Genomic DNA, 26,222 nt, shown 5'->3' with positions numbered 1-26,222 from the left:
TAAACTTTGATGACGTGCTGTACAGTACTCAACCTGTATTACTGTCCTAATACTGTACATTGATTTTTATTTTCACAGAGCAAGTCTGGCAATTGCTTCTGATTTTGTGGGCGGTGGTGAATAGAATTTTTTATATTATTTTACGCAATCTTTAATTTATATTTCTTTCTTTCATTTTTTTTGTTTTATTAAAGTTTTTCTAGTTTACAGTTCTGTTTTGTGTTATTTTCCCCTTTAGTAGTGAGAGTCTACTGTAGAGTCTACAGTGTACAATGTACTGTAACAATGTACAGTGCACTGTATAATGTAACAGTAACGAGCCTTGAAACTCCCCCCTTGCTGTTATCACTACAAAGTCCATCCAGTTTTCCTGTCAGTCCATCAATTTGCGCTTGAAGGTGAGTCACCTTGCCCAGAAGGTCTCTCACCAACCCTGTGCAGCTGCATTCACATTGGTTAGGATCTTTAAATTCAAGTCTCCTACGGGTCGGTGATTGCGATGCTTGTATGAGTGGTGTAGTGTCATGAAAGTCCTCATCTATGGTACATGACACATCCATCACTGTGTGTGTTTCATCACAGATAACTGTGTTCTCTACAGCAGCATTCATCTCTTGCACCAAATATTCATTGGTTAAATTGCCAATTGTGTCCACCAAAAATTGGCATTTGGCCTTTGCATTTTTCCTTACTTTGACAACAGGAACATTTTCCTTTCCTGCTTTCTTCTTTAGAATCTGTGGTACTCCCGCAGACATTTTCTTGGGAAGTGACGGTGAACGGGCTCTAGAATAGAATGGTCTTTGGTTTTCACCATCTTCACACTATGCAGTGCACTCTACAATACACAATAATAAGACTCAAGTACATGTACAGTACAGTAGTAACAGTACAGTAGCAAATTATGGTTCAATTACAGTACTACAGTGCTTTGTATGAGGGGGTGCAAGCACGTTGGTGAAGTACTGTAAATGTCTGGCGAGGGTTAAATTACAGTACATACTGTACAGTAGACGTGAGTCGCAGACATGGCCACATTACAATGCCAGGGGCTGGGATTTAATGTAGAACATACTGTAGCAGCATGTTAGGCAGTGAAAAGAGTGGAGAAGTGAAGCAATCAGCATTGTGGTAACATTTAGAAATTGCATACTGTAGTATAAAATTATACAGAGAATCTGATTGGTTACCATGGGTAACTTCTCCACTTCTTCATGTTTGTCACTACTTCATGACTAAGGGGGTAATTCCGTCCAGATCGTAGCCCTGCAAAATTTTGCAGGGATACGATCAGGCACACAGATACGGTATGCGGGGTGACTAGCCCGCAGGGCTGTATTTAGGGGTCCGAGCAGCCCTGGCAAAGTAAAGGACTGGTGCCCCCCCCCCCCATATTTGAAATAGGGAAGGCACGTGTGCCAAAAAAAGGGGCTTGGCCACTCAATAGTACCCCAAATCAAATTACAGCACACCACAATAGTGTGCCTTACTCACATTACGGAGCACAGTAATGTACAGTACATTATTCACATTATGCCACACAGTAGTACCAGGGGCGTCTGTAGAGAGGAGGGGACACATGTGCAGACTCCATGTTTGGGCCCCCTCCTCTCTCATAGCCATCACCACTGCTGCTAGCGCTCTGAGTGCCAGAGTCTAAAGCGCATGCGCAGGACTCAGAAAAATGGCCACTGCACCATTTTTTCAAAGTCCTACGCATATGCTGTAGACTCTGGCACTGTGCCACAGTCTCTAGTGCTCAGTTCAATAGCAGCGACAGTGACAGCTACAGGAGAGGAGGGGGCCCACACACAGTCACCGATGGACTCACTGATAAATGAGCACAATGTACTGTATTTGCTTATCCCTTCTATTTTGGGTATACAGTATCTGAATGAGCCTAATAAGAAGTGCAGTATACTGTTAGATGCAGTATGATCCTGCCTGTTCCAGGTGACACATTCACCCAATGCATACCTCCCAACTGTCCCGATTTTCGCAGGACAGTCCCGTTTTTTGAGGACTGTCCCGCTGTCCCACCCGCGGGCCGCAGTGTCCCGCGGTGGGGGGGGGGAGCAGTTGGGACTCGGGAGTTTCCGACTCTCGCTGCCCTGCTTAGCAGAGCAGCGGTGAATAGACGCTGTGCGCATGCGCACAGCGTCTATTTCACTGGAGTCAGAGAGAGAGGGGGCATGCCAGCGTCTCACAGAGCGCTGGGTATGCACCCTCAGTGACGATAACGGGGCGTGGCTTGCGATTGCAGGTCCTCCACGAAGCCACGCCCCCTTTTCCTTAAGCCACATCCCCTTTTTGGGAGAGCGTGCGGCTTCGCCGCGCGTGTGTCCCTATTTAGACAACTTAAAACTTGGGAGGTATGCCCAATGTGACTGCATTCTGCCATGCAATCTTGGGTGATAATACAATATTTAATACACCAATGCATTTCATTGTGTTCTAGGACTAACGACATCCAAACAATGATATGAATTCAAACAAAATACGGTATTTAAAGAAGGGGACATTTGTGGGTAGTAACTGCCCATTTTCTCAGGAAAAATGCAGGCCTTCCCAAACATTTTCTTGGCGAGTGTGTAATATCAGAGCCGGCCTGATCAGCATGTTTGTATCACATTGATAGGAGTAAGTCCTGAAAAAATTACCAGCAGAGTGGATTACAGTAAGTCTTTTGGAGTGAAAGGAGAAGTCATCTATTGTTTAGAAATTCAGTATCTGTATATAGATGTGTATTCTGGGCAAAGTGGATTCACTCTTTTGGAGTGAAAGGAGACATCATCTATTGTTTAGAAATACAGTATGTTTGACTGGGGGGAGGGTTGCCATGCAATCTGTTATAAATGGCATTTACAGTATTAGCAAACAGGAAAAAACCTTTTTAACTGCTATCTACTGTATACAGTATAACCATGAATAGTTAAAATTACATACAGTACAGGTACTGTATATAGAAATAAAAGTATAGTTTATAAAATAGTTGTCTTTCAATTAGGTGGACTTACAGTATAAACAGTACAAAAAGAACGGAGAGAATACATCTGCACACTAAATAAAGTATAGAACTGAGGAAGCGGTTGATAAGTCGGGTGCACAAGTCAAATTTGTATGATAAATTATAATAAAACGTAGCTTTTGTTGCTTTTTATTAATATAAACACAGTCCCTATTGTAGGACACATACAGCAAAATATAGAGGTTACAAAATAACACATACAAACATATAAGTGATGAAAAGTAAGAAAATGGTGTACTAGATAAGTTAAAAGGTGGGCTCACCACAATTAGTATATCTGTAACTTCAACCATGCACAGCTGTGCATGTCAGCTGTGCGTTCCAATACTCAAAGCGTTCCTTCTCTAAGCGTCTTGAAAATGAACAGTTAAAAAAACAGTTAAACAAACATTGAACAGCATCAAGAAAGAAATCTGGAACATTATGTGGCCTCTCCTCACCTCTGCCATGAGAACACCAGGACCAATGCCTACTACTTCTGTGTCCAAAAACATCATGACTGCCCCCGGGACTACCCCTCAAGCTCAGCAGGGAACTGAGGGACGTGCGCATCAGGACCAGACTTTGCTGGGTCAGTTCCATTGGACATTAGTGTGCACCCCACATTCTCACACCCACCCACACCGCTCTCATGAGACTAGGACATTTATCTTTTATCTTTTTCACAAAATAATGTTAGTACAGTTTTCCTGCAAATGTGTCTTTCTCTTCTCTTTCTTCTTACACGGTACTTCCACCCCACTGTGTGCTATTCCCGTAATGTGTACCTCCATTGGTTGCACACCCTGCCAGCAGTAACCTATGCAGTGCGCCCCACATGGCTGCCTCGGATGGTTCCCCTGTGGGCGGGGTGTGCTTCATTTGGATCTTTCCATGCAGGGTATAGCATACTCCTACACACGTGTCAGTTCTCCCATACATGCATTTGGCCCCTGTATGGCTCATCTCCCACTGTGTAACCTTGTAGTGCGCCCAACATGGCTGCCTTATCTGGTGCGCTTGTGGATGGGATGAAAAATGCGTGGACCTGATGTTTTTATTGGAACCCTACTCTGAACCTAAGGACTCTGCAATCTCCCCATTTTGTGTTCTCTTCTAGGGGTGGACTATTCCACACTGGGTAATCCTACGTAGTGCGCCTAAGATGGCTGCCGCACCTGGTGCCTTGTGATGGTGGAATACACAACCCCTGGAGGTTATTACTCAAAATGCCTACACCAATCATGCATTATTCTTTCGGTCTTTATTGTCTGTGTGGTTTATCTTTTGATGTAATACTTAAATCTTCTGTATTATGTGCATTGTGTGAGTTCTAGTTGGCGCCGCGGATGGCTGCCTCGGTGCTGCTCTGCCAAGCAGCCTTAGTTTTTAGTCTTAAATGTATAATATGTCTACTGTACAGTTGCATATGTGCAGTATGAACTCATATGTGTAATGTTTGTAATGTATGCTACGTTTTTTCCTCCATGTTGCTGCTTGGCGATGCATTGTACCACAAAGAATTCCTAGTGTACGTGAGTACACCTGGCCAATAAAGCTGATTCTGATTCTGATGACTCCTGCAACTATATGTTTATAATGTGTGTCATTCGAGCCATGAAGGACATTTCAGACCATTGATATTATATCATACCATGGCACATTTATAAGGATCTTATTAATTCATACTATGGCAGTTATATAGGTATCGTGATATATGATATGATCTCAATTGAGCTGGTATAATACTAGGTCTATGCCCTAATACTGCACCTTGTTGTGAAAAATTATATCAGTGTAGCACTCCTGTACATATGTCATGATCCACACTATCCTTGACTTATGAGCAGAATAGATCCACCATTATACTCAGGTAAGTGCTGATCCACACCGGGACATGGGGATATATAGTCAAATGTGTTTAAATAACCCTATCTTTGATATCTCACAATTATAACAGTTATATGTACCAACTTATGGAAGAATTGGTGGATCGTACACTCAACTCCTATAATTAATCTGAATCACTTGGATCAATTTAGGGGAGAGTGAGTATATAGTGCTGTCACCGGTATCTAGAGTTGCTCTCACTACAAATAGCGGAGGTTAGAAGAAATGTGCCGGTTTATTCATGTATTTTCAGATGTTGCGCACCATTACTATATGCGACCTGATTAGATCGGAGCTATACCACATGCATTCTAGATATTATAGTAATATTCACATAGATGTAACAGTCTATTCAATCTGTGAATGCTTATTTCTGTAAAACTAAGTATACAGGGCAACAATTGTTGCAATAAGGGCTCTTGAGTTAAAGTACACAATCTCTGCTGCAGCAGTTATTAAAGAGTATGTCTCATGTAGATATCTCTGTTTATAAATAACCCCATGCTGTGTAGGTATACAGTAATAAGGGGATAATAATTTTATTTCACATGAGATATACTGGGATCCCAGACTGAGAGGGTTTGACAAATTTCAACGTTTAAATTAAAGGTTAATCCTTGTGCAGATAAATAGTATCTCATTGGTGGGGTAACCTGTTCCCCTTGCAGCTTATTAACACCTGCTGGTTCCCTATAATCTTATGAATGCTCTGCCACTATTTCTGAGCTTATGTAGTTTTAACAGATATAATGCTGGTACTGGCAGACAGATAATTGATACACTTGTTGCTATTCAAGGGCAGAGTTAGGATACATAGTCTCTACTGCAGTGATTTATGAAAAATATGTCTCATACATATGTCTCATTTCTGATTAGCCCTGTGCTGTATAAGTATACAAAATGAAGGGAAGGTTGTTTTATTCCACGTATGATATGCTGGGGTCCCAGACTAAAAAGGGTTTTAGCTGACAGTAATGTTTAGAATGACAGTAACTCCTGCTGTAGGTAACTGCTATCTCTCTGGTGGGGTAACTAATTCCCCATGCAGCTGATTTCAGTAACCCCTGCTGGTTCCCTAGATTCGTATAAATGCTCCGCTACTGTCTCGAATTTCTAGCTATTTTCGCTCTAACAGAGATGATGCTATTACTGGCAAACAAATGACTTATAATAATTACAGCATATAATATTGCATTAATGGGTAGGAGTGTGGTGAGCCCGCTGAAACGCCGACGTGCACGTTTCACTGTATGGGCAGCTTTAACGAGGCTGAACCCGATTGCCTCCCGCGGCCGTAATTTGAAAGGATAAAAGTGACCAATCCCAATAATGTTACGGGTCACATGTTTTTTCTCAACCAATCCCGGTCCTAGTCCTTCAAGCTCGGGCATGGTCATGAGACCCCTCTCAATCATCATACTCTGACGTAGTGTCTATGGAGGTCCCGATCACGTGATCGGGACTCCGTGTATTGTTGCATTGTAAGTACCGGTACTGTTAGTCAACGTGTATGCTCTAACATAGTATAGACAGAAGTCCTGATCACAAGATCAGGGCTCTGGCTTTGGTTATAATGAGCGTACCGGTGCTGAGGATTACAATTGTAAAAATTGCCTTAGGTAAGTAAAATCAAAAACCGGAAAAGTGTGTCAAAAAGATATATTAGCCATACAGTATGTAAGTGAAAGCACTATCTAATATAAGTGACATGAATAACAGGAATGACATGGATTTAACTAATATAAATGACATGAATAACAGAGATGACATGGATTCAACTAAAAAATATTTATTTATTAAGCAACAAATGTAATAAATTCTTATTCTGAAATAATTATGTGTTGTGGTATGTATTGCCCACAACATATATTTGATGTATTTTATCATGTGCTGTTGATAATAAATATATTAATAATAAATAAATAAACAAGTGTAGTGAATTCTTGTTCTAAAGTAATTGTGTATTCTGTTATATATTGCTCACAACATATGTTAAATGTATTTTGCCGTGTACTGTTTATCCACTACATATAGTGTCAGGTGAATACAATGTCGTTATTTAATGGTTGCTGATAAAAAGGTGACAGTAATGTGTGTATGTGCTGAACATGATGGTGGAGAAGAAAGTGAACAAACGTGAAAAAAAGATAAGATAACTAACGTAAAAGAAAGAGGGGAAGAAAGGTGTGATGAACTACTGACATATATGAGTCTTCCATAATGTAAACACAAAAATAGATCAGGCTGATCATAAGAGGAAACCTAAAAAATAAACGGAAGCACTGTGCTAATATGTGTGTCAGTTATTCCAATTCCCAAACAATAATGAAGTTTTGCCTCTCCTTAATTATGGACTGCTGCTTTCAGTAAGGGTTGTTGAATCCCAATATACTAGTAAACTAAAAACAAAATAGAAAACGCTGTCCACAATAAAGAATTTATTTAAAATGAATGATAATAATTCACATAAAACCATCTAATAATTGTCAGTGTATACAATTCACTTAGATATTTTGTTTTTGTTTCTCTCAAATAACATCTAAGTATTCCATATCATAAGAGGAAGATGATGAAAGCATAAAAAGGTGTGATTAGTGTGGGGAAGAAATCCCCTGGTTTGGGGATGATAGTCTAATAATTGGGTAAAGGTTTGATCATATTGGTAGGAAATGGTGAAAGTGAAAGAATCAGGATTTTGGTGAGGGTGAAAGAATCCGGATACTATATTCCATGTGTAATGGAGATAACCATGAACAATAATGGAGTGGTGCCCTAGTTTTACCAAAAAGGGGTCAGTGTGAAAGAAGGTTGTAGAAAATACAGACAATTATGAGAATGAGTGAAAAAAGTGTCGGATACCAATTATGATTGAAACTATGAGAAAGTCTAGAGTACAAAGGAATATATCTATATAGAAATATTCCCCTGACTTAAGGAATTGCAAAAAATAAAATGATTGTTAGTATATTGAAAAGAAATAATAGAGAAAAGAGATTTTTGGGGATTTTTTCCCCTTCTTCTTTAAAATATAATAGAGGACCAGAAGGTGTGACGGAGTATTACCTTTGTTTACCAGAAAAAGATTTTTTCAGGTGTTCTGAAAAAATGTTAATTAAGAAGATAATTTAACATTAGATGGAGGTCTCCCAATGTCATGTGTGTACTGCATATTGTTTAGAAATTCAGTATCTGTATATGGATGTGTTTTCTGGGCAAAGTGGATTAACTCTTTTGGAGTGAAAGGAGACATCATCTATTGTTTAGAAATACAGTATGTTTGACTAGGGGGAGGGTTGCCATGCAATCTGTTATAAATGGCATTTACAGTATTAGCAAACAGGAAAAAAACATTTTTAACTGCTATCTACTGTATACAGTATAACCATGAATAGTTAAAATTACATACAGTACAGGTACTGTATATAGAAATAAAAGTGTAGTTTATAAAATAGTTGTCTTTCAATTAGGTGGACTTACAGTATAAACAGTATTATTACACTATTCAAACTAGAGATGAGCAGGTTTGTATTTACACAAACACCAGAATTATCGGAAGTTCAGTTTAATACTGAGTTTTCTTATTGGCTATCCAAAACACGTAACATCTGTGAGCCAATAAGATGCCGTTTTGAGATCCCGGGAAATCCGCATAAAACCAAACACGCACATTTCTAGTTTAAACTAATACACCCCAATTGGTTTTAATTTAATATACACAATCTAGACCGCCCACCTTGACCCATTCCAGGAGGGACACAATGCACTGTATCCTGGACTTCCTTCTTAATTTATGATTGCAAACACCTGCGTTAAAGTACTGTTCTTATCAATTATTAAGTTCTAGACAGGTGATGTCAATCACCTGGGGAAGTCCAGGTAGAGAGCATTTTGACCAGGGGTTAAAGTGGGAGGGAATGAAGTGGAACTGAGTTCCACCACCTGTAATGGTAGGGGGAACTACTGTAGTTCCACCACCTTCAATGCCCTGCATAGTAATTCCAACTGAAAAACCTGCCCCGTCACCTACATCAATAGAAGATGCAGGTGGCGCTAGTGTTACTGATAAGCTGCAGCCACCTGCCCTTCCTCAGGTCCTGGTGGCTCCATGGTCCTCCTCCATTTACAGCCCACCCCTCCTTGTACTCACACACACTGTCTCTGTTGTACAGCATTCATCCCCTCCTCAGGTCAAAGTGGCTTCATTTTCCAGCATGACATATGTGATGTCATGCTGTCACTGCTGCTGAAGTTAAAAGGGGCCATGAAGAGGAGCAGGCTCTATGCATCTTAAAGACAAGATGAGAGGTGGCCGGAGGGACAAGAGAGGTGGGGAAGCTGCTGAAGGGATGCAGGGCATGGAGCCACTGGAGGGACACAGGCAGTGAGCTGCTGGAGTGACAGGCAGAGATGTACTGTATATAAGGGGTATTACTGTGGGCAATATGTGTATAAGCGGCACTACTGTGGTCGTTATGTGTACGGGACACTGCTATTGTGGGAATTGTGTATAAGGGATACTACTGTGGGCATTGTATATAAGGGGCACTACTGTGTGGCATAACGTGTAAAGTCGGTACCATTGTGTAGTGCAATGTGAATAAAGGGCCCTACTAAGTGACGTATACCTGAATAAGGGGCATTACTGTGTGGTGTAATGAATCAGGTGCACTACATGTGGTGTAATGTAAATAAGAGTGTGCTACTGTGTGGTGTAATTAGAATGGGGGGAATTGGGGGTGCTATTATGTGACCATGCTCCTTCTTTGTCAGATCAAAGTCCCTTTATAAAGTATGGGAAGTAGAGCACTAATTTATAGGGGGGTGCCGAAAACACTAGCACTGGCCCTGGCTCTGCTTAATGTGTGAGGTGGGGGGGAGATTGGATTTGGATTTTGCATTTGGCTCTGTGTACAGTAGTTTAGTGCATGGTGGGAAGAAGATAATAGAAATATCGTTAGTACAGTACTAGTATTCGTATGTTCACAACATGTCACAATGCCTAACAAAGTGTTTCTTTAAATCTGCTGTTTAAGATACAGCCTACAGTACAGTATACTGTAGATGTCTGGAATTGAGTACTGTCAGGCAGGGGCGAAAGTAGAACTTTGAGGTCTCCATAGCAAAACTTTCAAAGCCCACCCTGCTGGTGTCAATATCAAATCCCATGCAGGGAAAATAAAATAAAAAAACAAATAAAGTGTGAGGTGAAAAGCCAGAGGGGTTAACTCAGGTGTGAGTAATCAGGAGTAATCAGGAGGGGGAGGAGCTGATTGAAGCAGCTGGCTGAGCCTATATAAGCAGTGACTAGACTCTTGGAGCCTGCTCCGTGGGGCTGGTCTCTTCCAAGTGCTGCTGGGATTTCTAAGTGTGAGTTGTAAACAGCAAAAAGGTGAGTTTTATAATACACAATCAGGAACACACATTTGCAGTACCATTAAACTTCTGGTGAGGCTGCAAGGGGCTGACCTTGTGAGGGAGTGAGAGGGTCTCTTACTTGGAGTAGCAGAGGGGCTGTGATTGTGCGGGTGAGAGGGGCATTTTTTTTATTTTTTTATTTTTTCTTAGCAGGAGCTGGAAGCCGAGTGAAAAGGAGGAGCAGTGAGCTGGAACAACTGCAACTGCTAAGTGGAGTATAGGTGCCGCAGGAGAGAGTACTACGGCTGCATAAAAGTGAAGGACCAAGAACCGCACAAAGATAGATAAGTATAAGCCAGCTTAATTATTGTATAAGTCAGATTGCTTGTCTTCTATTTTTTATTTTTGCCGCTGTTTCTTTGAGTGTAACAGGGAGTTAGACCTTACAAACAATATGGGAGGGGCTGTGATTGAGGACCTCACTCAGTGCATGTCGTGCAAGATGTATGCACACCTGGAGCTACCGGCCCAGTGTGAATACATCTGCACGAGGTGTGTGCGAACGGTTGCCCTGGAAGCCCAGGTAACTGTTCTAGAGCAAACCGTTACACGACTGAGGGAGATTCACAATCTCGAGCGTAGTTTAGACAGAACGGTGGAGGAGTTGCGGGAGGGGTCACTGGTAGAAGAGGATGATGATCAGGTAGCCAGTTGGGTCACAGTTAGAAGGAAGAAAAAGAGGGGGAGGCACGACATCTCCGAACTATCAAACCCGAACAAATTTGCCTGATTGGACGAGGAATCGGAGGATGATAGTGAAGAAATGACGGTGCCGGAGGAGACTGCTCCCTCTAGCATCCAGAGGTGCGGTCCCTCTGGCGCGGTTGGGACAAAAGATAGAGAGATACCTAGTCAGATGGTGGTGGTAGGGGATTCTATCATCAGGAAGGCAGATAGGGCAATCTGCTACCGGGACCGTGATCGCCGTACAGTCTGTTGTCTCCCGGGTGCTCGAGTACGGCACATCGCGGACCGGGTAGATAGATTGTTGGGAGGGGCTGGCAAAGACCCGGCGGTCTTGGTGCACGTTGGCACCAATGACAAAGTTAGCGGAAGGTGGGATGTCCTTAAGAAAGACTATAGGGACTTAGGAAAGAAACTGAAGGCAAGGACATCTAAGGTAATATTCTCTGAATTATTACCCGTGCCACGCGCTAGTCCAGGGAGGCAGAGGGAGATTAGGGAGGTAAATGTGTGGCTTAGGGATTGGTGCAGGAAAGAGGGGTTTGTGTTCCTGGAACACTGGGCGGACTTCTCAGTCAGGCGCCATCTCTTTTGTCATGATGGATTGCACCTGACTGAGGAGGGGGCAGCGGTGCTGGGGGGAAGGATGGTTAGAAGGTTGGAGGAGATTTTAAACTAGGAGCCTGGGGGGAGGGTTTAGCTAGAAACTACGGGTCATGCAGTGAGAATAGTGGGGATGGCGGTAGTAAACGAAATGGGGGAGAAAGTTGGGGGGAGGGTAAGAGCAGGCGGTAAGGTTACTAACATGGGTACTAAAAGGGATTTTACCAAAGCACTAACCAATGACGATTACAGGTCATCCTTGCCACATAAGGTGAAAGATGTCCCTAATGCAAGGGAAAATACTTATCTTAGTTGTATGTATGTAAACGCCAGAAGCATTACTGGTAAAAAGGGTGAACTAGAAATACTTGCAGCAAGCAAACAGTATGATATTATAGGCATTACTGAAACTTGGTGGGATGAATCTCATGATTGAACAGTCAATCTAGAGGGCTATATACTGTTTAGGAGAGACAGACTAAATAAAAAGGGTGGAGGGGTGTGTCTGTACGTAAAGCCGTTTTTAAAACCTAATATATGGGAAGATATTCAGGAGGGGACTGTAGACACTGTTGAGACATTATGGGTAGAAATTGCATGCGGGGAAAAAGGAATAAAAAAGTTAGTATTGGGTGTATGCTATAGGCCGCCTGGTATCAACGCATCTGATGATGAATTGTTACTAAAGCAAATTGAAAGAGCAGCAGGAGTAGGAGACATAGTAGTGATGGGAGATTTTAACTATCCAGAGATAAACTGGAAAAACGATTCATGTGATACTGCTAGGGGCAATATGTTTTTAAACACACTAAATGATAACTACTTAGTCCAACTAATTGAGGAACCAACTAGGTACAATGCAATCTTAGACCTGGTATTAACAAACAATGGGGATTTGGTATCAGGTATTATAGTAGGGGAACCCATAGGAAACAGCGACCACAATATGGTCACATTCAATATCAGTTTCTACAAACAGCCCTATACTGGCTCAACTAGGACTTTAAACTTTAGCAAAGCAAATTTTGAAAAGATGAGGGTATTTTTCAGGGATATTGAATGGGAAGGTTTGTTTTTAGAAAAAAAATACTACGGAGAAATGGGAGGTACTAAAATTCCTGCTAGCTAAAAATACACTGAAATATATTCCTATGAGTAGCAAAAAGGGAATAAAAATCATAAACCGATGTGGCTTAACAAAAAGATTAAGGAACTTATGGGCAAGAAAAGGCGAGCATTTAAAAAATACAAATCTGACGGGGAAGCAGAGTCATTTCAGCACTATAAGGAATGTAACAAAAATTGCAAAAAGGAAATAAGAGCGGCTAAAGTAGAAACTGAAAAACTAGTAGCAAAGGAAAGCAAAGCGAATCCCAAAAAATTCTTTAAATACATTAATAGCAAGAGATTAAAGAAGGAGAGTATAGGCCCTTTAAAAGACAAGTTGGGAGTCTTAAGCAAAAATGATAATGACATAGCGGACACACTAAATGAGTTTTTTTCAACAGTATTCACTAGAGAGGACCCAATTCAGGGACTGACACACAATCTCAATAATGAGAATATCACACTGATAGGTACTTATTTAAGCGAGGAAGTAGTCTGTGACTGATTAAAACATTTAAAGATTAATAAATCACCAGGGCCCGATGGTATTCATCCAAGGGTTCTAATGGAGCTTCACTCTGAACTGGCAAAACCGCTATCTTTGATCATTGAGGATTCAGTTATATCAGGTATGGTTCCCAAAGACTGGCGTATAGCGGAAGTAGTGCCTATATTCAAAAAGGGAAGTAAAGCTGAACCAGGTAATTATAGACCAGTTAGTCTTACATCTATAGTGGGGAAAGTATTGGAAGGTATTCTAAGAGATAGTATTCAGATGTTCCTTGAAACCAATAAGGTCATTAAAAGGAATCAACATGGGTTTATGAAGGACAGATCCTGTCAAACCAACTTACTTGGCTTTTATGAAACAGTAAGCGCAAACCTAGATCAGGGTAAAGACGTGGATGTAATCTTTTTAGACTTTGCCAAAGCGTTCGATACTATACCACACATGAGACTTATCTACAAGCTACAAGAATCAGGGCTAGGAAGCACAATATGCACTTGGGTCAAAAACTGGTTAGATAATAGGAAGCAGCGCGTTGTGGTTAATGGATCTTTTTCAACTTGGACTGAAGTGCTAAGTGGTGTGCCGCAAGGCTCAGTATTAGGACCGCTATTGTTCAATATTTTCATTAACGACCTAACAGAAGGTCTAGAGAGCATGGTGTCAATTTTTGCAGATGATACCAAATTGTGTAAGGCTATAAATACAGAGGAGGATGCCGAGTCTCTTCAGAACGACTTAGTTAAATTAGAAGCATGGGCAGCCAAATGGAGAATGCGCTTCAACACAGACAAGTGTAAGGTAATGCACTGTGGTAACAAGAACAAAAATTACACCTACCTACTAAATGGGGTAAAATTAGGGGATTCTGTACTGGAAAAGGACTTAGGTGTCCTCATAGATAGCAAGCTAAGCAGTAGTACCCAAAGTAGGACTGCAGCAAAGAAGGCTAATAAGATATTAGCATGCATAAAACGGGGTATTGATGCTAGGGACGAGAGTATTATACTCCCGTTATATAAATCACTAGTGAGGCCACACCTTGAATACTGTGTACAATTCTGGGCACCGTACTACAAAAAGGATATCCTGGAGCTTGAAAAGGTACAGAGGAGGGCGACCAAACTAATTAAGGGCATGGAGACGATGCAATACAAGGAAAGGCTTGAAAGACTAGGCATGTTTACATTGGAAAAGCGGAGACTAAGAGGGGATATGATCAACATCTACAAATATATAAGGGGACAATACACAGAGCTTGCGCGGGACCTGTTTTTGGTTAGATCAACACAGAGGACTCGTGGACACTCGCTCAGGTTAGAGGAGAGGAGATTCCGCACAATATGGCGTAAAGGCTTTTTCACGGTAAGGACAATACGTGTTTGGCATTCCCTGCCCGAGGGAGTTGTAATGGCGGAATCTGTCAACACCTTTAAGAATGGGTTAGATAAATTCCTATTGGATAAGGATATCCAGGGGTATGGTGCATAGTCATGCATTATAGTTACTATAAATAGGGATAAAATGCAATGGCTGACAGCAGCATCAGTCAGAAATTTTAGTCAAATCATCATGCATAGGACACCACAAATAGGTTGAACTCGATGGACAATTGTCTTTTTTCAACCTCAGATACTATGTTACAAGAAAGAGAAGGGGCAGAGGGAGAGAGAGAGGGTTTCATATAAAAAAAGAGTCAAGAGCGAGAGAGATGGTGTCATGGAGCAGGGCCGAAACTAGGATTTTCGTCACCCGGAGCAGGGCAGTAATTTTGCGCGATCCCAGGTACTGGAGCTCACTCGCACAGCGTCAGAGCCAGCTGCGGGCAGACAGGTGGGTCAGATACATTGCCCTGGGAGCTGTCTGCTGTCTCACTGGAGCAGCACAGCACTGCCGGTAAAAAAACCCTGCTCCTCTGTAACTCCTTGGCGCCCCCTCAAATCCTGCACCCGGGGTGCATGCCTCTTAGCCCCCCCTAGTTACAGCCCTGCATGGAGAAAGATGAGAGGGAGGGGAGAGAGAGAGAGAGGGGTGGGGTGGGAGAGAGATACAGTTTCAGGGGGAGAGACAATGTCAGGGACAGAGATACCAAAGACTGTTATCCTGACAACAGTAAGTATCACAAGCTTACCTTCTTCGACACAGTTCTTCCCCCTTCTTCTCAGTAGTTCAGTGCATGGTGGGAAGAAGATAATAGAAATATCGTTAGTACAGTAGTAGTATTTGTATGTTCACAACATGTCACAACAATGCCTAACAAAGTGTTTCTCTAAATCTGATATTTAAGATACAGCCTACAGCACAGTACAGTATACTGCAGATATCTGGAATTGAGTACTGTCAGGCAGGGGCAAAAGTAGAACTTTGAGGGCCCCATAGCAAAACCTTCAAAGCCCACCCTGCTGGTGTCAATATCAAATCCCATGCAGGAGAGAGAGGAACAAAAAAGAGAAGGGGCAGGGGGAGAAAGAGAGGGTTTCATGTGAAAAAAAGAGTCAAGAGCGAGAGAGATGGTGTCATGGAGAAAGATGAGGGGGGGAGAGCAAAGCCGGCCCTAACCAATATGATGCCCTGGGCAAGATTTTGGCTGGTGCCCCCTAGCACCACCGTTAGTTCCGCCTCTGACCCTGCACCCCTTTCCCAGCACCATCACCCCCCACCCATAGCAGTCCTTTTTTTTCCTACCGCCTGTAATTTTAATTTTGGACTGTGCACATTCGGTGCACAGCCCAAAAAGGTATGTGTTTTTGCTGGCAAGGAGCATGGCCACACAATAGTACCCCCAATTCAACTTATGACTCACAGTAGTGCAACTTTATTCCCAATTTATAATGCGATAATGCCCCTTATTCACATTACATCAGACAGTAGTACCACTTTACCTTATATACGTTACTCCTCACAATAGTGCCCCTCATTCACATATCATACTGAATTGCTCCTTATTCACATTACACCACACCATATTGCTCTTTATTCTCATTACACCACACCATATTGCTCCTTATTCACATTACACCACACCATATTGTTCTTTATTCTCATTAGACCACACAGTAGTGCCCTTTCTATATGTTACGCCACACAGTAGAGCACCTTATATACATAATGCCACACACTGATAATGCATTTATACACATAATACCACACAGTAATGCCCCTTACACATATGACACACATTATTAATGTCCTTATAAACATAATGCGCCTTAAGCATTATGCCAACCCTTATTAATGCCCTCATACACATAATTTCCCTTACACATGTGCCACACATTGTTAATGCCCTTATACACATAATGACACACATAATGTCCCTTACACGTATGCTGCACATTATTAGTGCCCTTATACACATAATGACACATAGTGCCCCTTACACATATGTTACACATTATTAATGCCCTTATACACATAATGACACATATAGTTCCTGGCGTGAGTCAACTGGCAGCTATGCTAACGTCGGGTGCCTATTTTTTATGAAAATGCATCTTATTTGCATTGCTATATGGCTAGCAGAGGCGGAACTACCGGCAGTGCAAGCAGTGCATTGCACTGGGGCCTGCCTCTGTCCAGGGGCCCAAGCATGTAATGAGTCAAACTGACTCATTACATGCCGCTGTGCGCTGCGGGCAACCGCTGCCCGCAGCGCACAGCCGCCCACAGAGGAGAAGAGCAGCGGCACGGATGGGGGAAGGAGGAGGACGGAGGTGAAGGAGGGAGCCGCAGCAGCGCTTTGTTACTGGTGGAGGCGCTGCTGCTGTGCCCCTCTGCTTCCCTATAGGCTGTCTTCCGAGAACAGCCTATAGGGAAGCAGAGGGGCAGCAGCGCCTCCACCAGTAACAAAGCGCTGCTGCGGCTCCCTTCTTCACCTCCGTCCTCCACCTCCTCTACTGCCCGGGAATCGTCTGACGCGGCTGCACCGAGGAGCCTGAGCCGGCGGAGAGGGTAAGTATAATTCTTCTTTCTTTCTTTTTCTCTTTTTCTTTCTTTCTTTCTCTTTCTTTCTTTCTTGGGCCTGCCTGCCGCAATGTGTAAAAATGGGGGACTGCCTGCCGCTATGTGTAAAAAGGGGAATCAGCCTGCCGCAATGTGTAAAAAGGGGGGACTGCCTGACGTAATGTGTAAAAAGGGGGAATCAGCCTGCCGCAATGTGTAAAAAGGGGGGACTGCCTGACGTAATGTGTAAAAAGGGGGAATCAGCTTGCCGGAATGCGTAAAAATGGGGGACTGCCTGCCGCTATGTGTAAAAAGGGGTAATCTGCCTGCCGCTATGTGTAAAAAGGGGTAATCTGCCTGCCGCAATGTGTAAAAATGGGGAATCCTCCTGCCGTAATGTGTAAAAATGGGCACGCTGTCTGCCGTAATGTGTAACAAGGGCACGCTGTCTGCCGTAATGTGTAAAAAGGGGACGCTGTCTGCCATTATGTGTAAAAAGTGTACGCTGTCTGCCGTTATGTGTAAAAAGGGGATGCTGTCTGCCGTAATGTGTAACAAGGGCACGCTGTCTGCCGTTATGTGTAAAAAGTGTACGCTGTCTGCCGCTATGTGTAACAAGGGCACGCGGTCTGCCATTATGTGTAAAAAGGGCACGCGGTCTGCCGTTATGTGTAAAAATGGCACGCTGTCTGCCGTTATGTGTAAAAATGGCACGCTGTCTGCCGTTATGTGTAAAAAGTGCAGCTGTCTGCCGTTATGTGTAAAAAGGGCACGCTGTCTGTCGTTATGTGTAAAAATGGCACGCTGTCTGCCGTTATGTGTAAAAATGGCACGCTGTCTGCCGTTATGTGTAAAAAGTGCAGCTGTCTGCCGTTATGTGTAAAAAGGGCACGCTGTCTGTCGTTATGTGTAAAAATGGCACGCTGTCTGCCGTTATGTGTAAAAAGTGCACGCTGTCTGCCGTTATGTGTAAAAATGGCACGCTGTCTGCCGTTATGTGTAAAAAGTGCACGCTGTCTGCCGTTATGTGTAAAAATGGCACGCTGTCTGCCGTTATGTGTAAAAATGGCACGCTGTCTGCCGTTATGTGTAAAAAGTGCACGCTGTCTGCCGTTATGTGTAAAAAGGGCACGCTGTCTGCCGTTATGTGTAAAAAGTGCACGCTGTCTGCTGTAATGTGTAAAAAGAGGAATCTGTCCGCTGTAAGGTGTAAAAGGGTCTCTACCTGGTGTAGTGGTGCTACTGTGCGGCGTAATTTGAATAATGGAGACTACTGTGTACCGTTTTATGAATTGGTATTATTTTGTGGCCACACCCCTTCCCCACGAAGCCACGCCACTATGTATTTTTGCATGCAGGGGTGGGGCTCCGATGCCGTTTCTTGCACACATTGCTAAAATGTCTAGTTACGGCACTGTTGCTAGGTATCCATTTATCTGGCCCTGAGCAGGTCCCCCTCACCAGATCCTCTCCAGGGGTGAGGGGGTGGACTTGGATGGGATGTGTGTGTGGGGGGGATGTGGGGGGGGTGGGGAGGATGTGGGGGGGTGGGGGGGGGCACAAAGCATTTTGTCGCACCTGGGCCCACCGCTCGCTAGTTCCGCCACTGGTGGCTAGGATGCACAAGCAGCTTCTGCTGATTAAAATGATATGTGGCATGCCTATATACTGTGTGCACTGTGTCTGTATCTGCATACAAAAGGCTACACACAGAATATAGGCATGCCGCATATCATTTTAATCAGCAGAAGCTGCTTGTGCCCCTAGGCATACCAGATGCCCTAGGCAATTGCCTAGTTTGCCTATGCCTAGGGCCGCCTCTGGGAGAGAGTCTACAGTGTACAATGTACTATAACAATGTACAGCGCACTGTATAATGTAACAGTAATGAGCCTTGAAACTCCCCCCTTGCTGTTATCACTACACAGTCCATCCAGTTTTTCTGTCAGTCCATCAATTTGCGCTTGAAGGTGAGTCACCTTGCCCAGAAGGTCTCTCACCAACCCTGTGCAGCTGCATTTACATGGGTTGGGATCTTTAAATTCAAGTCTCCTACGGGTCGGTGATTGCGATGCTTGTATGAGTGGTGTAGTGTCATGAAAGTCCTCATCTATGGTACATGACACATCCATCACTGTGTGTGTTTCATCACAGATAACTGTGTTCTCTACAGCAGCATTCATCTCTTGCACCAAATATTCATTGGTTACATTGCCAATTGTGTTCTCTAAAAATTGGCATTTGGCCTTTGCATTTTTCCTTACTATGACAACAGGAACATTTTCCTTTCCTGCTTTCTTCTTTAGAATCTGTGGCATTGTCGCAGACATTTTCTTGGGAAGTGACGGTGAACGGGCTCCAGAATAGAATGCTTTGGTTTTCACCATCTTCACACTATGCAGTGCACTCTACAATACACAATAATAAGACTCAAGTACATGTACAGTACAGTAGTAACAGTACAGTAGCAAATTATGGTCCAATTACAGTAATACAGAGCTTTGTATGAGGGGGTGCAAGCACGTTGGTGAAGTACTGTAAATGTCTGGCGAGTGTTAAATGACAGTACATACTGTACAGTAGACGTGAGTCGCAGACATGGCCACATTACAATGCCAGGGGCTGGGATTTAATGTAGAACATACTGTAGCAGCATGTTAGGCAGTGAAAAGAGTGGAGAAGTGAAGCAATCAGCATTGTGGTAACATTTAGAAATTGCATACTGTAGTATAAAATTATACAGAGAATCTGATTGGTTGCCATTGGTAACTTCTCCACTTCTTCATGTTTGTCACTACTTCATGACTAAGGGGGTAATTCTGGTCAGATCGTAGCCCTGCAAAAATTTGCAGGGCTACGATCAGGCACACAGATACGGTATGCGAGGTGACTAGCCCGCAAGGGTATATTTAGGGGTCCTAGCAGCCCTGGCAAAGTAAAGGACTGGTGCCCCCCCATATTTGAAATAGGGAAGGCACGTGTGCCAAAAAAGGGGTGTGGCCACTCAATAGTACCCCAAATCAAATTACAGCACACCACAATAGTGTGCCTTACTCACATTACGGAGCACAGTAATGTACAGTACATTATTCACATTATGCCACACAGTAGTACCAGGGGCGTCTGTAGAGAGGAGGGGACACATGTGCAGACTCCATGTTTGGGCCCCCTCCTCTCTCATAGCCATCACCACTGCTGCTAGCGCTCTGAGTGCCAGAGTCTAAAGCGCATGCGCAGGACTCAGAAAAATGGCCACTGCACCATTTTTTCAAAGTCCTACGCATATGCTGTAGACTCTGGCACTGTGCCACAGTCTCTAGTGCTCAGTTCAATAGCAGCGACAGTGACAGCTACAGGAGAGGAGGGGGCCCACACACAGTCACCGATGGACTCACTGATAAATGAGCACAATGTACTGTATTTGCTTATCCCTTCTATTTTGGGTATACAGTATCTGAATGAGCCTAATAAGAAGTGCAGTATACTGTTAGATGCAGTATGATCCTGCCTGTTCCAGGTGACACATTCACCCAATGCATACCTCCCAACTGTCCCGATTTTCGCAGGACAGTCCCGTTTTTTGAGGACTGTCCCGCTGTCCCACCCGCGGGCCGCAGTGTCCCGCGGTGGGGGGGGGGAGCAGTTGGGACTCGGGAGTTTCCGACTCTCGCTGCCCTGCTTAGCAGAGCAGCGGTGAATAGACGCTGTGCGCATGCGCACAGCGTCTATTTCACTGGAGTCAGAGAGAGAGGGGGCATGCCAGCGTCTCACAGAGCGCTGGGTATGCACCCTCAGTGACGATAACGGGGCGTGGCTTGCGATTGCAGGTCCTCCACGAAGCCACGCCCCCTTTTCCTTAAGCCACATCCCCTTTTTGGGAGAGCGTGCGGCTTCGCCGCGCGTGTGTCCCTATTTAGACAACTTAAAACTTGGGAGGTATGCCCAATGTGACTGCATTCTGCCATGCAATCTTGGGTGATAATACAATATTTAATACACCAATGCATTTCATTGTGTTCTAGGACTAACGACATCCAAACAATGATATGAATTCAAACAAAATACGGTATTTAAAGAAGGGGACATTTGTGGGTGGTACTGGCCGTTTTCTCAGGAAAAACACAGGCCTTCCCAAACATTTTCTGTGCGAGTGTGTAACATCAGAGCCGGCCTGATCAGCATGTTTGTACAGGTTGAGTATCCCATATCCAAATATTCCGAAATACGGAATATTCCGAAATACGGACTTTTTTGCGTGAGAGTGAAATAGTGAAACCTTTGTTTTCTGATGGCTCAATGTACACAAACTTTGTTTAATACACACAGTTATTAAAAATATTGTATTAAATGACATTCGGGCTGTGTGTATAAGGTGTATATGAAACATAAATGAATTGTGCAAATGTACACACACTTTGTTCAATGCACAAACTTACAAAAAATATTGGCTAAAATTACCTTCCGGCTGTGTGTATAAGATGTATATGTAACATAAATGCATTCTGTGCTTAGATTTAGGTCCCATCACCATGATATCTCATTATTGTATGCAATTATTCCAAAATACGGAAAAATCCGATATCCAAAATACCTCTGGTCCCAAGCATTTTGGATAAGGGATACTCAACCTGTATCACATTGTAGGAGTAAGCCCTGAAAAAATTACCAGCAGAGTGGATTACAGTAAATCTTTTGGAGTAAAAGGAGAAGTCATCTATTGTTTAGAAATTCAGTATCTGCATATGGATGTGTACAGAGGCGTCACTAGGGTTGGTGTCACCCGGTGTGGTAACTCATGGTGTCACCCCCCACGTACTTCCTCCCATATTATACCACACGGAACCTTGGCGGGGGGTGGTGACGGGGCGTCGATGCACCGTTTCAGGGGCGTGGTCCGGACAACGCAGACGTTTCTGGACCATATGTGGGGCAGGCTGCAGTGGCTGCATGACAGCACACGCAGCCGCTGCGACCCAAAAGATGGCGGCCAGTCGACTGCCTTTACAGCTAGGCTGCGGAGGGAGAGGGCTACCCTTAAAATGCGAGCGCATCTATGTATAGCAATGCGCTCGCATATCAGCGGGGGGGGGGGGCGGACTTGGCATGTGGGGTGCCCTTAACCTGTGCTGGGGAGCCCCCCCACATGCTAGAGAAAGCAGTTGTAGTTTTGCTACTTTTAGCAAAACTACTACTGATGCTGAATTAGGCCCAAAATCCATTGATATGTCAACAGTCATGGATGAGTGCATACACACGCACCCGCTAGCGACCCAAATATTAAAGCAAAAATTACGGGTAGCTGGAGCACTGCTTCCCACTACCCCTTATTATTCCCCCTTACTGCTCTGGGCAGTGGGAGCATCACTCTCCCGCTGTCTGCGTCCACAATTGAGGCGTTCTATTTCTGTCTGTGTAGTGGGAGCGTGCTACGGTACGCTCTGCTGCTCCAAACTGGCAGCTGAAACGACTGACAGCCAGCCAGGGAGTGACAGCAGCAGCCAGCAGGAGACTCCAAGTTCAATGAACTGCACACTGCATTACAGGTCCTCCCTATTGTAATGCAGCGGCAGCACTACAGAATGCAGTCTCCTCCCACTTCTCCCTCCCAGTATTGCTAGCGGCGCTGGCGGGCATGGTAACATCACGAAGACTGATGTCATAGCCAGTGCCAGATTAAGGTTCACATGGGCCTGGAGCTGAAATTCATGAAAGGCCTATTGTGTGCTGCCGCAGGGGATGTGACTAGTGATGTGGGGGGCATGACCAGTGGTGTGGTGGTGTGACCTGCATCATGGGTTGTATCAAGAGCCTTCCTTTAATTGCCCTGCCCCTACACACTTCCATCCTGCAGCTTGGCATATTTGCGTCAATCACGACTAGGGTGCACGTGTGCCTCTAAGTACAAGCACCTATAGGAATACATGAGCAGCGTACTAAACCGCAGCTCAGCTGGTGAAATGTGGTGTCATGTGGTGACATGTGGGGATATGGGGTATCATGTATTGAAATGTGGTGTCATGTGGTGACATGTGGGGATATGGGGTATCATGTATTGAAATGTGGTGTCATGTGGTGACATGTGGGGATATGGGGTATCATGTATTGAAATGTGGTGTCATGTGGTGACATGTGGGGATATGGGGTATCATGTATTGAAATGTGGTGTCATGTGGTGACATGTGGGGATATGGGGTATCATGTATTGAAATGTGGTGTCATGTGGTGACATGTGGGGATATGGGGTATCATGTATTGAAATGTGGTGTCATGTGGTGACATGTGGGGATATGGGGTATCATGTATTGAAATGTGGTGTCATGTGGTGACATGTGGGGATATGGGGTATCATGTATTGAAATGTGGTGTCATGTGGTGACATGTGGGGATATGGGGTATCATGTATTGAAATGTGGTGTCATGTGGTGACATGTGGGGATATGGGGTATCATGTATTGAAATGTGGTGTCATGTGGTGAATTGTGGTGTTGTGGTGAAATGTGGGGATATGTGGTATCATGTGGTGTCTTAGAGGTGGCATTAGATGTACTTGGTGGTGGCACTGATTAATCTCCCCTACACAGCAACCGCAAACATATCCCTGTCCAAGAACCCATTACTGAAGCACTCCATCCACGTACATCCATTACCCCATCTCTCCCCAATTCATTATCAATCCCTCCTCCCAACACCCATTAGCACATTCATCCACCCACCCTTTCAGCTCCCATAAAGCTTCCCTCACAGCAGCACCCACACTACACTCACACAGCACCCATACTACGCTCACACAGCAGCACCCATACTACGTTCACACAGCAGCACCCATACTACGTTCACACAGCACCCATACTACGCTCACACAGCACCCATACTACGCTCACACACATACTACGCTCACACAGCAGCACCCATACTACTCTCACACAGCACCCATACTACGCTCACACAGCAGCACCCATACTACGCTCACACAGCAGCACCCATACTACGCTCACACACATACTACGCTCACACAGCAGCACCCACTCTATGCTCACACAGCACCCATACTACGCACACACAGCAGCACCCATACTACACTCACACAGCACCCATACTACGCTCACACAGCAGCACCCATACTACACTCACACAGCACCCATACTACGCTCACACAGCAGCACCCATACTACGCTCACACAGCACCCATACTACGCTCACACAGCAGCACCCATACTACGCTCACACAGCACCCATACTACGCTCACACAGCAGCACCCATACTACGCTCACACAGCACCCATACTACGCTCACACAGCAGCACCCACTCTACGCTCACACAGCACCCATACTACGCTCACACAGCAGCACCCACTCTACGCTCACAGCAGCACCCATACTTCACTCACACAGCAGCACCCATACTACTCTCACACAGCAGCACTCATACTTCACTCACACAGCAGCACCCATACTACTCTCACACAGCAGCACCCATACTACGCTCACACAGCAGCACCCATACTACGCTCACACAGCAGCACCCATACTACTCTCACACAGCAGCACCCATACTACTCACACAGCGGCACCCATACTACACTCACACAGCAGCACCCATACTACGCTCACACAGCAGCACCCATACTACGCTCACACAGCAGCACCCATACTACGCTCACACAGCAGCACCCATACTACGCTCACACAGCAGCACCCATACTACTCTCACACAGCGGCACCCATACTACACTCACACAGCAGCACCCATACTACGCTCACACACCAGCACCCATACTACGCTCACACACCAGCACCCATACTACGCTCACACAGCGGCACCCATACTACTCACACAGCGGCACCCATACTACACTCACACAGCAGCACCCATACTACGCTCACACACCAGCACCCATACTACGCTCACACAGCGGCACCCATACTACTCACACAGCGGCACCCATACTACACTCACACAGCGGCACCCATACTACGCTCACACAGCGGCACCCATACTACGCTCACACAGCACCCATACTACACTCACACATCGGCACCCATACTACGCTCACACAGCACCCATACTACACTCACACCGGCACCCATACTACGCTCACACAGCACCCATACTACACAGCACCCATACTACTCTTACACAGCACCCACACTTCATTCACACAGCACCCATACTACACTCACACAGCAGCACCCATACTACACAGCACCCATACTACACTCACACATCGGCACCCATACTACACAGCACCCATACTACACTCACACAGCTGCACCCATACTACGCTCACACAGCACCCATACTACACTCACACATTGGCACCCATACTACTCTCACATAGCACCCATACTACATTCACACAGTGGCACCCATACTATGCTCACACAGCACTCATACTACAGTCACAAGCGGCACCCATACTACATTAACACAGCCCCAATTAGCTCCCCCCCCCCCACCTAAGACTCTGTAACCCAACAATTTCTACAATCCAATGCCCATTAACACATTCAGCCTCATACACGCACACCTCATAAATCGATTCTGCTAATCATGGAGCATTTATAGAAGTTACCTGGCTGGCATCATGCAGCACATCACCAGCAGCTCCTTCCTCCTGTAGTATAGTGTGGGAGGCGGAGCTTGTGTGTGTCAGGCTCAGGACCCGAGTGAGGAGAGAGTGTCCGGACTCTGGAGGAAAGGGGAGGGTCGGCCACTGCACTGCCTGCACGGCTCTGTACTGCGCTGCCTGCTGATCTCACTAAACAGGTGAGAGTGTCGGACTTTAGGAGGCGGGGCCTGGAAGGAGGGGGTATGGTCTCAGCCGTGGACCAGTGTTTCTCATGTCAGGGGATGGGGGTGCGTGTGAGTGCGCGGCTCGTTTTGGTGTCACCCTATTGAAGGGTGACACCCGGGTGCGGGCCGCACCCCCCGCACCCACCTCATGACGCCACTGGATGTGTATTCTGGGCAAAGTGGATTAACTCTTTTGGAGTTAAAGGAGACATCATCTGTTGTTTAGAAATACAGTATGTTTGACTGGGGAAAGGGTTGCCATGCAATCTGT

The 26,222-nt window shown here is 44.7% G+C and overlaps 1 long non-coding RNA gene across 1 annotated transcript; it reads right to left on the bottom strand.

The window, feature by feature from the left end:
* LOC134902447 (uncharacterized) lies at positions 1-26,017 on the bottom strand. The gene is made up of 5 exons (XR_010175742.1): positions 25,731-26,017; positions 19,421-19,564; positions 15,346-15,371; positions 3,292-3,380; positions 1-838 (listed from the first exon to the last, which is right to left on the bottom strand). It is a non-coding gene; the product is annotated as an uncharacterized LOC134902447 (long non-coding RNA).
* Between the last annotated feature and the right edge of the window lie 205 nt (positions 26,018-26,222).

The sequence above is a fragment of the Pseudophryne corroboree genome, chromosome 1 (assembly GCF_028390025.1).
Source record: "Pseudophryne corroboree isolate aPseCor3 chromosome 1, aPseCor3.hap2, whole genome shotgun sequence".
NCBI classification, from domain to species: Eukaryota; Metazoa; Chordata; class Amphibia; order Anura; family Myobatrachidae; genus Pseudophryne; species Pseudophryne corroboree.
Note: the sequence above shows the minus strand (reverse complement) of the source record. Positions and strands in the feature narration are given on the sequence as shown.